Source organism: Pongo pygmaeus, chromosome 2 (genome assembly GCF_028885625.2).
Source record: "Pongo pygmaeus isolate AG05252 chromosome 2, NHGRI_mPonPyg2-v2.0_pri, whole genome shotgun sequence".
In the NCBI taxonomy this organism is placed as follows: Eukaryota; Metazoa; Chordata; class Mammalia; order Primates; family Hominidae; genus Pongo; species Pongo pygmaeus.
Window position 1 is genome coordinate 174,316,773 of NC_085930.1, and position 15,851 is coordinate 174,332,623.

The window sequence follows — 15,851 nt, forward strand, 5'->3', positions numbered from 1 at the left end:
TTTTACATATATCTAAATATGCAAATTCAAAAAATATATAATTGTAAATGAAAGTAAAAAAGAAGTGAGGATTAAATATATTTCAAATAGTAATTTAGAAACCTAAAGATGGTTATGAACTCTCTAATTTGAATAAGCTGTATTGTGAAGTTGTGACTGTCCCTTCAATAGACATATTCAAATAAACATTGGATGGCAACCTAAACATTATAGACAGCTTTCCCGCATTAGTCTGGAGGTTAGACAAAATGACAACCAAGATCTCTTCCAATTTTTTATTTCTGTAATGTTATATACCCAAGAAATTACAGAAAAATGCTTTTAATAATACTGACATCTTATGCTGTCAGTTTTTATATGCAATTACATTTTTAAAGAGACATCTATACACATAAAATGGAAGCATTTCTGTTACATCACAAAATAGGCATTTCTAAAAATAAACTGAGCTGTTTTCCAAAATCTCACATGTAAAAAGAGTATGCTTATAGAAAAGTTAATGATAGGCAAAGTGACTCAGCATCTATAAAACTTTACAATTGGAGCACAAAAAAAATGAACAAAATGACATTCCTTATAAATATACTGGTGCAGTTATATATATATAATATATATATATTTAATTCCTAACAATTATAAATATTACAGTACATATCAAACTTTATTTACCAAAAAGTTAATCATTATGTTTGAAAAGAGGAACCAGAAAAATTTGAATTAAATTGCTCTGTTATGAAGATTAAAATGAAAGTTACGAGATATATTAGTTAACTAGGGATGTTTTAAGTAATTATTGCAAATTAGGAGTCTTAAAACAACAGACATTTATTTTCTCACTAGTCTGGCCCTAAGTCTAACATCAAGGAGTCATGTCAACAGGGCAACACTTCCTCCAAGAGGCTCTAAGAAAAACTTCTCTTTCTTAACTCTTTCAGCTTCTGGTAGCTATGAGCATTTCATAGCTAGAGGCTGCACTACTCCAATCTCTGCTTTCATTTTTATGTGAACTTATGCTTTGTGTCCTTTCCTCTTCTTTGCTCTCTCTCAAATCTCCCTCTCCCTTTCTCTTACAAAGAATCTTGTCATTGGACTGAGGACTCATCCAGATAATGTAATTATGATATCTATATTTTACACTCATTAATTACAACTGCTAAGACCCTTTTTCCAAATAATGCAATATTCACAAACTTTGGGAATTGGGATGTGGGCATATATTTGAGGAGCCACCATTTTATTCAATATACAAGAATGGTAGCAAACTATGTAATAATAACTTCGAAGTCAGAAGTATTATCTAATTCAAGCCAACAGGTAGATTTGTGGGGTCAGCTGGCATCGTATATGATATTATATCCTCTCATGGCTTGCTGCATTCAGTAGTTATTTGGTGGCACAAAGCACTGAAATGCTAGGGAATATCGTGTATGAACCAAAGCAATTTCCACTTCATATTGATATTGTTTCCCTATTTACCTGTCACATATGACTCATCCATTTTACAGAAAATACACATTGTAGCAGAAAGTATATATTTCAGAACAAGCCATAAATCAAATACAAATAAGCTGAAAACTGCTCTAATGCTAACATTGTAAGCTCATATTATTAGAATTTTTAGAAAAGCAATATTGTGTTTTCATTATTGAGAAAAACTGACAAAATTGCTTTTACAAATCATTTAACCGAAGTTTGAGGTGAGTTTATACAACGGGAAAAATGATATTATATCAGATGGCACTAAAAGTTTTAAATATGAAATAAAACCTTATTCCTAAATAGTTTTTGAAACCATTAAAATGAGGATATAAAATAGAAATATGTTAAGAATAGTTCACATAATATATGTCTCAAAAAGGGATCATCAAAATACAGATTTAGTGACTAATTTTCAAGGTTCACAGTGAGTTCCTAAAATCTAAACTTTTCTAGCCTTTTTTTTTTTTTTTTTTTTTTTTAACTTTAGGTTTCTGTCAACTTTACCAATGTGGAACATATTGAGCCATAGTATTTCCGTTAATACATTTGTTGACTAAGGCTGAGACAGAATCAGATCCACTGCATGTCTTTGGGGAGGAAGGAGGAAATCTTTTTCTATTCTATTTCTGTCAGACATTCTATTAAAGAGAATATAAAATACCTTATAGGTTATGAATTATATTTAAAAGAGTCTCTGAAAAATTTGATTACCTTATTGGAACTCTGCACTGATTTCAGTGAAATCATCTTGAGATGCACAAACATTTTACAGATCATGTCTTATTTTAGAGTAAAAGCAGAGCTATTTTGAGATATGACCACAGTGGAGTGACATTACCTGGCACTTTCTTTAACAAATTGGCAGTAAAATGTGTCTTTTTTTTTCTTTTGCCTTACGCAAGAACTATTAAGCTAAATTTTAGAATTTATCCTACTAGCACTCTTCTTTTAAATGATATCATTTGTTATAAAAATCAAGACATTTCTTTTTTATTATTATTATACTTTAAGTTTTAGGGTACATGTGCACAACGTGCAGGTTTGTTACATATGTATACATGTGCCATGCTGGTGTGCTGCACCCATTAACTCATCATTTAACATTAGGTACCTCTCCTAATGCTATCCCTCCCCCCTCCCCCCACCCCACAACAGGCCCTGGTGTGTGATGTTCCCTTTCATGTGTCCATGTATATCCTGTGTCCAGGAGTATCTTTGTGGCGTTCTCTGTATTTCCTGAATTTGAATGTTGGCCTGCCTTGCTAGATTGGGGAAGTTCTCCTGGATAATGTCCTGCAGAGTGTTTTCCAACTTGGTTCCATTCTCCCCGTCACTTTCAGGTACACCAATCAGACATAGATTTGGTCTTTTCACATAGTTCCATATTTCTTGGAGGCTTTGTTCGTTTCTTTTTATTATTTTTTCTCTAAACTTCTCTTCTCCCTTCATTTCATTCATTTGATCTTCCATCACTGATACCCTTTCTTCCAGTTGATCGAATCGGCTACTGAGGCTTGTGCATTCGTCACGTAGTTCTCGTGCCGTGGTTTTCAGCTCCATCAGGTCCTTTAAGGACTTCTCTGCATTGGTTATTCTAGTTAGTCATTCGTCTAATTTTTTTTCAAGGTTTTTAACTTCTTTGCCATGGGTTCGAACTTCCTCCTTTCTAGTGCAAGAAAGATACAAGCTCTTAAATTTACAAAAGGATACCTGCTTTGCACGTGTAGTGTAAATAGATTCTCTTTCAGACGTAAAATTTGGCTTGCTTTTGTTAAGGGCTGTCAATATTTAACTTATCACTTTAATTATTTACTTTATCTTTTTTAAGACTAGAGACTTTCAGATGCATAGCATATACTCTAACGAAGGGAGGGAACGTTGCAAACAGGTCCCACCTTTTAGCCCCTTTTGTTTTGTTGCTTTACTCAATCTTAAATTCTTCATTACCTTCCTTTTCTCAATTTACTCATTCATTTGGTGGATTCCAAAAAGCATCATAGTACATGTTCAAGAATCTCTACTTGCATGGTTTAGCCATTTCTGGATTATTATATTAATGGCTTTCAGGTTAATTCAACAAATTCAAAAGTTATTAAGCACTTCGTGTGCTATGAGATGTTCATTTAGTAACTGCAGTGTAGACGAGGTGGATAGGGCATGATTCCCACTGGTACTGCCTTAGATCAGTGCAAAAAACCTCCTGCCCTAAGCTCCACAAGTCAGAGAAGCTTGAATAAAAATAATTAAAGAACACACAGACAATTCTCAGCACAACTCATTATTTGAAACATTTGTTCTCATGAATAACATCATTCAGATCCTAGGAAAACTACTACATATCTTGGCATATGTTATTAAAACAAAAGGTGATTGTATACAAATGCTTTGAAGATTTGTGGGTTCCACAATTGCCAGTGTCAGATATGTACTATTTCTGGGTAAAGAAAAAGTTTGAGAGGAAGAAGCACTTAAAAATAAAAACAAATTCATTTTTTAAATCCTTTCAGTTAATACAAATGCATTAGATTTTTACATAATAAAATATTATTTCCCAGGGATATTGAGTGTCTTTTTTTTTGTACCTCTTTGTGCTCTTATTTAATCCTTAGAGTACTCAGAAATAAGCATTTTTTATTTTTATTTTTATTTTTTATTTATGTATTTATTTTTTTTTTTTGAGACAGAGTCTCGCTCTGTCGCCCAGGCTGGAGTGCAGTGACAAGATCTCTGCTCACTGCAAGCTCTGCCTCCCGGATTCATGCCATTCTCCTGCCTCAGCCTCCTGAGTAGCTGGGACTACAGGTGCCCACCACCACACCCGGCTAATTTTTGTATTTTTAGTAGAGACGGGGTTTCACCATGTTAGCCAGGATGGTCTCGATCTCCTGACCTGGTGATCTGCCCACCTCACCCTCCCAAAGTGCTGGGATTACAGGCGTGAGCCACCGTGCCTGGCCCAGAAATAAGCATCTTTCTTTTGCAAGTGTTGCATATATTGGCTGAGGAACATTTTTCAATATTTAACCATTCATGCTACTCTTAAATTTGAATAAATGTAGTCTTAGATATAATATGTATAAAAGGTACAACTGGGTGGACATTTAATAACATATCTGTGAATACTTCTATTTCTATAAAAATATTTAATGGCTTAGAATGAGAATTTTATAAAATTAAATTTAACATATTTACATAATTTTATTAAATATTTTGATATTTTATATTTCCAATTTATTTTAGTATTTTGAATATTTTTAAAAAACAAATATATAAAATAAGTTTAAAACTTTTGCATTTACTTTGAATTACATTTGTATTAAAATTTATTGAAGTTTTTATACTTATATTTAAATTTTTAAAATTTAATTAGATCTTTGTGGGCAGATCTTTATTATTACCTTTATGAATAATTTTACTGAAATGAAGGCAAAAAGAATATGCTTTATAAGATAGACATATATAAAATAGTGATATTTTATGAAATATATATGTATATATAATGTGCCTGTATATTTTTGCATCCTTACATCAGCATCTTATCCACACAGTATCTAGGCATTTGCAATGACGGCTACCTGTGTCTTTGATATGTTACTTACATCAGTCTTAAAAAAATAATATCTTGACTTTTTATAAAAACATTTGTCAATAGGAAGTTATATTTGCTAATGTAAAAGGGTAGAGTATGTATTATTTTACAGTTTGTTGCTTTGATTTATGGTTTTAAATATTAAGACATAAGGATATTTGACCCTGTGTTTGTACTTATGTTCTGAGTTCTGAATCCTATCAATGTCAGAGGCAGACCAGATTTAATCTTTTAGGAGGCTGCAATTGAGTTGAGCAGAAATAAGTATAAAACTGGTCCAAGCAAGTACCTATGAAGGATTCTAATGGCATGTTCCAAAATGCCAATTATGCCCAGTCAATGACAAAAAAGTAGACTAACACTAACATGACAAAATATATTACTTTCATTAGAGCATTTCTGATATTATAAGAATGAATACTAATTGTGAAAAAAAATTGACAAATATAGGAAGGTATAGAGTTTCAAAAATAAAAACACCCACAATTCAGATGGATGTGGCAGGAGGATTGCTTGTGGCCAGGAGGTTGAGACTGCAGTGCACAATAGTCAATGATGGAGCCTTTGAACAGTCACTGCTCTCCTCCAGCCTGGGTAACATAGTCCCAAATGAAAAAAAAAATGCAGTTGCAAAAATATCCACAATCCTAACACCATCAAAAATATGATTTTAGGTGTAGTTTTAAAATCTTATTTAGTTCTGGTTATATTCTCTGTACAAAATTTTAGTCCTGTTTTCTATTTATGAAACAAAATTTTTACTTTGAAAAATGTACATGTTAAAATATTTAAAATTATCTAGACGTATACATCAAAAATAACAACTCAATATTTTTGCTATACTTTTAAAATTTTTTTAGAAGTATACGTTTAAAATATTCTTACATATACATTTACATACTGAATCTTTCATAATTACTGAAGAAACATGACTGGTCCTAAAATTCAAGAGGACATAAAAAGGGAACTAAATGACAGGTGAGACTACATTTTAAGTGATTTAGTATTATTTCCCAATTAAAATCAAAGCAATAGGATGGGTCAAGTAATTCAATATGCATTTTAATTAGCAAGAAAAACATTAATTAAACTTGGCTATTAAATGACTTTTATGTTGTTTTTAGCTGGTAATAATTTTGTGAGAGGCAAATAAAACAAAACAAAACTTTGGTTTAATATTTCACTGAGCCTATCAGCTGAATTGCCTAGTTTAGATATTATTTAGCAAGAGTCTGAAGATAAAAACATCATTTCATGTGTTAAGCTTCTATCAACTCCGGAAAAAGATTCCATCTGCACTCTTGATGAAGGATATGTGCCAAGAGATATTTCCCAGTACAAGGAAAAATAACAGCTGAAGGTAATGTTGCAGGATTAAGCCTGATATTTTAGGCTGCAGAAATGGTCAGAAATTGAATTTGTTTTAGAATTAATTACCGTATAATTGATTTCTCATTCAAACAGAAAAAAAATCTGTTAATCTATTTCACATTTTTAAAATTCTTACATTGTAAATTATTATCTATCTTTTATTTGTTGGCAGTATGGATTCACATATATTATTTATTCATTTTAGAAAACATTAGTGCCTTTATTTCTAATTCTATACACAACTGAAGATCTCTTTCAAGTTTATACATAAATGGAAAATAAGTTGAGTATGACTTCTGATTTTTAACATTTTCCTCTAAAATTTAATCACATTGCTCCATTGTCATCTGATGAGCAGACACCTGAAACCAACCTGTTATTTGTTATTTTTTTCTATGTTGATGCCTCTCAGATTTTTTATTTATCTTTATAAATCAAAAATTTCCTAGGCTACATGGTAGTCTCTTTTCATTGATTTTTTTTTTTTTTTTTTTTTTTGGTCTTAGGTCACAGTAATGGTTTGGATTTCAGTTCCCTGCTATATAAATAATGTTTTAATGATTCATTTATAATGTAGATTATTGCTTCTGCTTCAGTTCATCTTATTTCCTTCTTGGAGACATTTCTTGGAGACATCTATAATTCTGTATGTGTGACGTGGTGATATGCTGATGGAAGAGTGCTTGGTCTTCCGTTTGCCAGAAATACCACCAGCCTTCTGCTGGCCTGTCAACTCTCTTCAGATCTTCACTCAAATGTCACCCACTTAAACATGAGGTCTTCCTGGGCCTACCTGTCTAAAATTCCAACTTCCTCATGCATCTCCACATTTTTTAAAAGCTTTTGTTTTAAATTCTGGGGTATGTGTGCAGGTTTGTTACATAAGTAAACTTGTGTCATGGGGGCCTGTTGTGAAGATTATTTCATCACCCAGGTATTAAGCCTAGTACCCATTTGTTATTTTTCCTGATCTTGTCTCCCTCCTCCTACCCTCCACCCTCCAATAGACCCCAGTGTGTGTTGTTCTCCTCTGTGTTCATGTGTTGTCATCATTTAGCTTCCACTTATAAGTGAGAACATGCAGTATTTGGTTTTCTTTTCCTGTGTTAGTTTGCAAAAGATAATGGCCTCCAGCTCCATCCATGTCTCCAGCTCCATCCATGTCCCTGCATCCATGTCCCTGCCCTCCAGCTCCATCCATGTCCCTCCATCCATGTCCCTCCATCCATGCCCCTCCAGCTCCACCCATGTCCACGTCTTGTTTCTCTTTATGGCTGCATAGTATTACATAGTGTATATGTACCACATTTCCTTTATCCAGTCTATCATTGATGGGCATTTAGGTTCACTCCATGTCTTTGCTATTGCAAATAGTGCCACAATAAGCATATGCACACGTGTATCTGTATAGCAGAACAATGTATATTCCTTTGGACATATACCCAGTAATGGGATTTCTGGGTCAATGGTATTTCTGTCTTTAGGTCTTTGAGGAATCGCCTCACTGTCTTCCACATGGTTGAACTAATTTACTCTCCCACCAACAGTGTATAAGTGTTTCTTTCCCTCCACAACCTCACCAGCATCTGTTATTATTTGGTTTTTTTTTTTTTTCACTTTTGAGTAATAGCCATTCTGACTGGTGTGACATGGTATCTCATTGTGGTTCTTATTTGCATTTCTATAATGATCAGTGATGTTGAGCTCTGTTTTCATATGATTGTTGGCCACATGTATGTCTTCTTTTGAGAAGTGTCTGTTTCTGTCCTTTGCCCACTTTTTAATGCATTGGTTTTTTTTTTGTAAGTTTGTTTAAGTTTCTTATAGATACTGGCTATTAGACATTTGCCAGATGCATAGTTTGCAAAAATTTTCTCCCCTTTTGTAAGTTGTCTTACTCTGTAGATAGTTTCTTTTCCTGTGCAAGGCCTCTTTAGTTTAATTAGATCCCATTTGTCAATTTTTGCTTTTGTTGCAATGCTTTGGCATCGTTGTCATGAAATCATTGTTTGTTCCCATGTCCAAGATAGTATTGATTAGGTTGCCTTCCAGGGTTTTTATAGTTTTGTGTTTTACATTTAAATCTTTAAGCCATTTTTATTTAATTTTTGTATATGGTATAAGGAAGGGGCCTAGTTTTAATCTTCTGTATATGGCTACCCCATTAGCTCAGCACCATTTGTTGAATGGGGAATCCTTTTCCCATTGTTTTTATCAGGTTTATTGAAATCAATGGTTGTAAGTGTGTGGTCTTATTTCTGTGTTCTCTATTCAGTTCCATTGGCCTCTGTGTCTTTTCTGTACCAGTACCATGCTGTTTTGGTTACTATTGCCGAAGTTTGAAGTAGTATAGTTTGAAGTAATATAGTTTGAAGTTGGGTAGTGTGATGCCTTCAGCTTTGTTCTTTTTGCTTAAGATTGCCTTAGTATTTGGGCTTTTTGTTGTTTTTGTTCCATATTAACTCTAAATAGTTTTCTCTAGTTATGTGAAGAATGTCAATCATAGTTTATTGAGAATAGCATTGAATCTATAAATTGCTTTGGGTAGTATGGCCATTTTAACAATAGTGAGTCTTTCTAGCCATGAGCGTGGAATGTTTTTCCATTTTTTGTGTGATCATTGATTTCTTTGAGCAGTGATTTGTAGCTCTTTTTGTAGATATCTTTCACTTCCCTTGTTAGCTGTATTCATAGGTATTTTATTCTTTTTGTGGCAATTGTGAATGGGAGTTTGTTTGTGATTTGGCTCTTGGCTTGACTGTTGTTGGTGAATAAGATTGCTAGCGATTTTTGCACAGTTGATTTTGTATCCTGAGACTGCTGAAGTTGTTTATCAGCATAAGAAGCTTTTGGGGCTGAGACAGTGGAGCTTTCTAGATATAGGATCATGTCATCTGCAAACAGGAATAGTTTGACTTTCTCTCTTCTTATTTGAATGCCCTTTATTACTTTCTCTTGCGTGATTACCTGGCCAGAACTTCTAATGCTATGTTGAATAGGAATGGTGAGAGAGCACATCCTTGTCTTGTGCCAATTTTCAAGGGGGATGCTTCCAGCTTGTGCCAATTCAGTATGAAGTTGCCTATTTGTTTGTGCTACATGGCTGTTATTATTTTGAAGTATGTTCCTTCAATATGTAGTTTATTGGGAGTTTTTAACATGAAGGGATGTTGAAATATATCAAAAGCCTTTTCTGCATCTATTGAGATAATCGTGTGGTTTTTGTCTTTATTTCTATCCATTTAATGAATCACATTTATTGATTTATGGATGTTGAGCTAACCTTGCATCCTGGGGATGAAGCCTACTTGAATGTAGTGAATAAGCTTTTTGATGTGCTGCTGGATTCGATTTGACAATTTTTTTGAGGATTTTTTTATCAGTGTTCATCAAGAATAGTGGCTTGGAGTTTTTTGTTGTTGTCGTTGTATCTCTACCAGGTTTTGGTATCAGAATGATGCTGGTCTGGTAGAATGAGTTTGGGAGGAGTCCCTCCTTTTCAATTTTTTCAAATGGTTTCAGTAAGAATGGTATCAGCTCTTCTTTGTACATCTGGTAGAATTCAACTGTGTATCTGTCTGGTCCTGGGCTTTTTTGGTTGGTAAGCTATTTATTACTGCCTTAATTTCAGAACTCATTACTGGTCTGTTCAGGGATTACATTTCTTCCTGCCTCAGTCTTGGGAGGGTGTATGTGTCCAGGAACTTATCCATTTCTTCTAGATTTTCTAGTTTATGGGCATAGAGGTGTTTATAATATTCTCTGATGGCTGTTTGTATTTCTGTGGGGTCATTGGTAATATTCTCCATATCATTTCTAATTGTGTTTATTTGAATCTTCTCTCTTTTCTTCTTTTTTAGTCTAGCTAGTGGTCATTGTATTATTCTGTTTTCATGCTACTAATGAAGACATATTTGAGTCGGGATAATTTATACAGGAAAAAGGTTTAATGGACTTACAGTTTCACATGGCTGGGGAAGCCTCACACTCATGTTGGAAGGCCAAGAGGAGTAAGTCACATCTTACATGATGGCAGCGGGCAAAAAGAGAGAGCTTGTGCAGGGACACTCCACCTCATAGAACCATCAGATCTCCTGAGACTTATTCAGTATTATAAGAACAGTACAGAAAAAACCTGCCTCCATGATTCAATTTCTACCCACCAGGTCCCTCTCACAACATGTGGGAATTCATTATGAAATCTGGGTGGAGACACAGCCAAACCATATCATCTATTTTATTAGTTTTTGCAAAAAAACGGCTCCTGAGTTTGTTGACCCTTTGAATGGTTATTTTTGTGTATGTGTGTGCCCCTGTCTCCTTCAGTTCAGCTCTGATTTTGGTTATTTCTTGTCTTCTGCTAGCTTTGGGATTTGTTTGCAAGTGGTTCTCTAGTTCTTTTAGTTGTGGCATTAGGTTGTTAACTTGAGATCTTTCTAACTTTTTGATGTGGATATTTAGTACTACAGATTTCACTCGTAATACCACTTTAGCTGTGTCCTAGAGATCCTGTACATTGTGTCTTGGCTCTTATTAGTTTCAAAGAACTTCTTGATTTCTGCTTTAATTTCATTATTTATCCAAAAGTCGTTCAGAAGCAGCTTATTCAATTTCCATGTAATTGTATTTTCTATTCCTTTTCCTTGTTCCATTTTTATCACTACTTAGCATATTAAATGCTTTACTTATTTATCTGCCTTTTCCCACTAAAATGTTATTTTATGAGGGCAAGAATTTTTGTCTTTTCATTTCTTTTTTAAAAATTTTTTGTCTTATTTTTCTGTCTCTTGTACCTATTTTAAAATCTATTATTTAAAAATCTCTATTGATTGGCAATATATGTAGTCAATCAGTGTATGCTAATAAATGAAATTGTGAGGAAGGGTTATTATGCATGTATGTATTGTGAGTGGGGATTAGTGAGAAGGTAACTTACTTAGTTTGATGCTCATTTTTTACTAGGCACTTTGTGTTTGCAGTCTTGTTAAATTTTCACAAGGGTCCACTGAGATTTATATGGTCTTTGGCATTTGTTAGATATTTATCAAGGAGATGTTCCAGAGTTCTCGTATCTAGTAGGGAAGTTGAACTGTTAAATCTTTTTTATATTACAGGACTGATTCGTTGCAAGTGAAAGCTTACTAGAACACTTGAGAAATGTTTTGGTGAATAAATAGGAGTCTCTTAATTTGATGGAATGACACTGGCATTTCAGGGAGAGAAGAGGGCGTGGAAAGGCAGAAGTCTAAAATACCAAGGTTTCAAAACCCAGGGGAAATGTGGAAAAATAATACAGATATGATACCACAGAATATTGATCTAATATTTTAAGTAATCTCAGACTTTAATTTTTATTTCTTTAACATACTTTCCTATAATTGGTCATAACTTGGATTTATTTTAGAAAATATCATTGGATAGGGGGATAATTAACAATTATGGCATTGTTCCTTGGAGAAAATAGTATTACCTAATAATACTGACTTTGGGTATAGTTTCCATGTATTAAACGAAGCTAAAAGTAGAGACTGTCCATATGTAATGTAGAATTTTATTAATCATTAGAACATTTTTTATTTAAAATACCCATGATAAGGATTTTTTAAAATTAGAACTGAGACTCATAACTCTGTTTAAAATAAAACCCTTTCGTGGATTACATGCAAGGAATGGACTTAAAGAGATGAGTCACTGTCACTGTTGCCTGGCCACAAGAAATGCACGTTCTTATGTGATCCCTTCCCTGCTTAGTTACCCAGTTAATCATTAAATCCACTTTTTCTTCCTTTGATTATTTGTGTTATTTGTGCCTGCTGTCTCTCTAAAGGGATTGATTTTTCACTCCTTGACATGTTTTTACCTCCTCCTCCTCCTCCTCCTTCTTCTCTCTTCTTCCCTCCTCCTCCTCCTTCTCCTTCTTCTCCTTCTTCCTTCTTTTCTCCTTCCTTCCTTCCTTCCTCCTCCTCCTCTTCCTCCTCCTCCTTCTTCTTCTCCTCCTCCTCCTTCTTCCTTTTTTTTGCCCAAAATGTATGTTCTACTTTTTATCCCCCCACCTCCAATTCCTAGTAGTAGTTTCCTAAACTGATCACATTCCTGTCATTTCCTAAAAGGAAAATCAATCAATTTTTATAATATTTTAAACATTTCTCAATATATAATTTGAAAATATTTTAAAGCTATGCCAAAAATGATTAAATAGAACCTCTTTCAACCAAAAGGGTATCAAATACAGGTTGTTACTTTCTTTTAGTAACATTAGTGTGATGTTTCATAATATCTATTGGTCTTGTCACTGTTTGTTACATTGTGCATTGGACTTTTAAAAATGTTACCTATCATACTGTTCATCTGTTTTATTTAGCATTACTAAGGTCTAGAGAGATTAAGCTGTTTACCACTCTTTTCTAAGCAGTTAGTAGAGGATGTGGAACTTCTGTCTCCTATCAAGGACTTTTTATTCCAAATCGTGTTATCTCATCCTAGGTATAGGATATTTGGCAGGTGTATCATTTTTAGAGTGATAGATTTATCTGGATTTCCAATTATTTTAGCATGTCTTCTAAGAAAACTAAAAACATTTTTCTAACAATTATACTGTGGCAAATATCTATGGTTCTCATTTGGCTGGATGTCATAGGACTGGACTTACACTGACGAATATTTAATCATCTGTCAGCCTTCTGTTGGTGACTTTGTGCTAATCAATATCCAATCACGCACTTACGCCCTCTGTATTCAGTTCATCTTCTAGCATGGGCCTGATTCTATTTACATTGGCTTTGAATGTATTCTACTCTCCAATCCTGTTATTACTATTATATATTTCTTATTACTGTAGTTTTTGGAATTCTCCTTATCTTCCTTTCAGACTTCCTACTATAATGCTGATTCAAGATGCCTAAAAAAATTCTGGTTATACCCACAAAGAAAAGTCTAGTTGCACAGAGATGTAAATATCAATTAATATTTAAGTTTACAGGATTGACAAAAACTGTAGAGATCTTCCAATCCAGGGGAAAACAACGTAGGCATCACTGAGCCTCTGTGAGGACCTACTGCAAGGTCAAAACTACTTTCTTAGTAATATTAAGATGATGTTATTTCCATATTAACTTTCATTCTTATAGGAGTATACTCCCATAAGAAATTTTCCAGGGGTTACCTGATTGATCCAGCTGCTTTTATTAACCCAATGAAGATGTTTGCAAAAATGTGTTTATGAATTTGTATTAAAATAACAAAAGTAAACCCATTTCATGTTAACATTAAAAATTGTTTATAAGAATGAAACAAAATTATTCTTTTCCATAACAAAAAAAAATTATTGAAAGTCATGACATTATTTTGCAATTTTGCAAATTTTTTATTGGTGTAAGCTAAACAACCCATGATAAGCTAACTAACCATGCTAAGCCTACTATTTCTAAATTGGGTATCAAAATAGTACTAACTAAACGTGAAATAAATGTTATTTATTATTATTAAGATTCAGGATATTTATATTTTGTTTTCTTTTAGAAAATCTGAATGCATTTTATACACAACAAAGTTTTGTAAGAATATGTTAGCTGATTCTCATTAGTATGCAATAGTCTGTATATACCCCAAATGAAATAAAAATACATAATGTCCAGAATCAATATTCCAGATACCATGTTAAGTTTTCTACTTTTTCCATGCCTAGAGATGGCGCTGCTTTATCTCGTGGCTTTATTGTTCTGGTAGTAAAACCAAACAATTATAGTAGTTTAAACATTTATCAATAATTTGAAAAGATTTTAAAGCTATGCCAAAAATAATGATAAAATAATCAGGACCTTTTCCAAAAATGAGGGTATCAAATATACTTTGTTATACTTTCTTTTTGTAACATTAATCAGATGTTTCATAATGTCTTTATTTCATGACTCTCTGTTTTCCAGGTTTGTACGCAAAGTTACAGAAAATTATTTGTCTATCACCACACTAAAGAAAATAATATTTGTAGTACACAGGATCTGCTCAGTTACAGAACAACTGATAGATAAGCAAAGTAATGAAATATTGGTTAGTTGAATAAAATATTTAAGATGATTCTCCATACTTTCTTTAAAGATTTCTCTTTTTCACGTTTTTTCAAGACTTCATAGAGTGATTACCTTGAATAATTGTATCTGAGTCTCGTCTCTTCTTTCTCTTTTTTTTTTATTTTTAAATTTTTTTTTTTTTTTTTTTGAGACGGACTCTCACCCTGTTGCCCAGGCTGGAGTGCATTGGTGGGTTCTTGGCTCACTGCATGCTCCGTCTCCCAGGCTCAAGTGATTCTCCTGCCTCAGCCTCTTGAGTAGCTGGGATTACAGGTGAGTGCCCACCACCATGCCTGGCTAATTTTTTCTAGCTTTAGTAGAGACATGTTCACCATGTTGGCCAGGCTGGTCTCGAACTCCTGACCTTAGGTTATCTGCCTGCCTCAGCCTCCCAAAGTGCTGGGATTACATGTGTAAGCCACCAGACCTGGCCCTGAATCTCTTCTTAAAGAGAGGGGTGTATCCTGTGATATCAACCTACAGCAACTAGCTTCAGTTTCCAATGCTATTAGAAGATGCACTCTATGAAAAATCAGAAATCCTGAATATATAATTCAGGAAAATTTATATTAACAAAGATAAGATGGAACACGTAAATATATACTATACTTTCAGTTGGGGAGAAGATTCTTTGCCTTGGGTTTATCTTCTATAATATAGCTATTCTCTACATATGAAAAAAGATTCAAGATTTAACTCAAAATAAATAAATACATTTTAGCAATGACAATTAACAATTTTGTGTCTTCACTAACTTTTATATGCAAAGTTAATATAAATCCACCAATTTCTCTAGACCTCGTATCAAATAAGGTTGCATCATATTCTTCATGATAGTAGAAAGATAGATAGAGGTTGTGTATCCTTATGCTGTCTCTATTTCATTTGGGACAGTGACTGCTTTCACTTGAGGGCACTTAAGAATAGTTCAAATCTAAATAGATAAATGGCAGGTTGGTTGACAATGGAGTTGAATTTCTGATCCTTTCATTAATGTCCTAACAAATGTAAGGCATGGCAGCCTAAAGTATATATTATTCACAGTAATTTCAGGAAAACAAATGCGTATGCGTCAAATCTATGAATAACTCATTCCATGATGTGAATGTACAAAGAAAAAAGTAACTACTTTATTTTTGCAATATGTAATTTGTGAATTTTTCTTCTGAATCGCATTCTCTGAATAGGGTGCCTTGCAGGGGCAGGGGTTGAGAGTGACTATTCTAATGATTCTATTAGAAACAATTATAATATGTAAACTTTACTTTAGTATTTGTTTGTTTTTGGACCAAAAGAATAGTTTCTCAAATAAATTTTCTTCTCTTACACTACCATCATCTTATGTA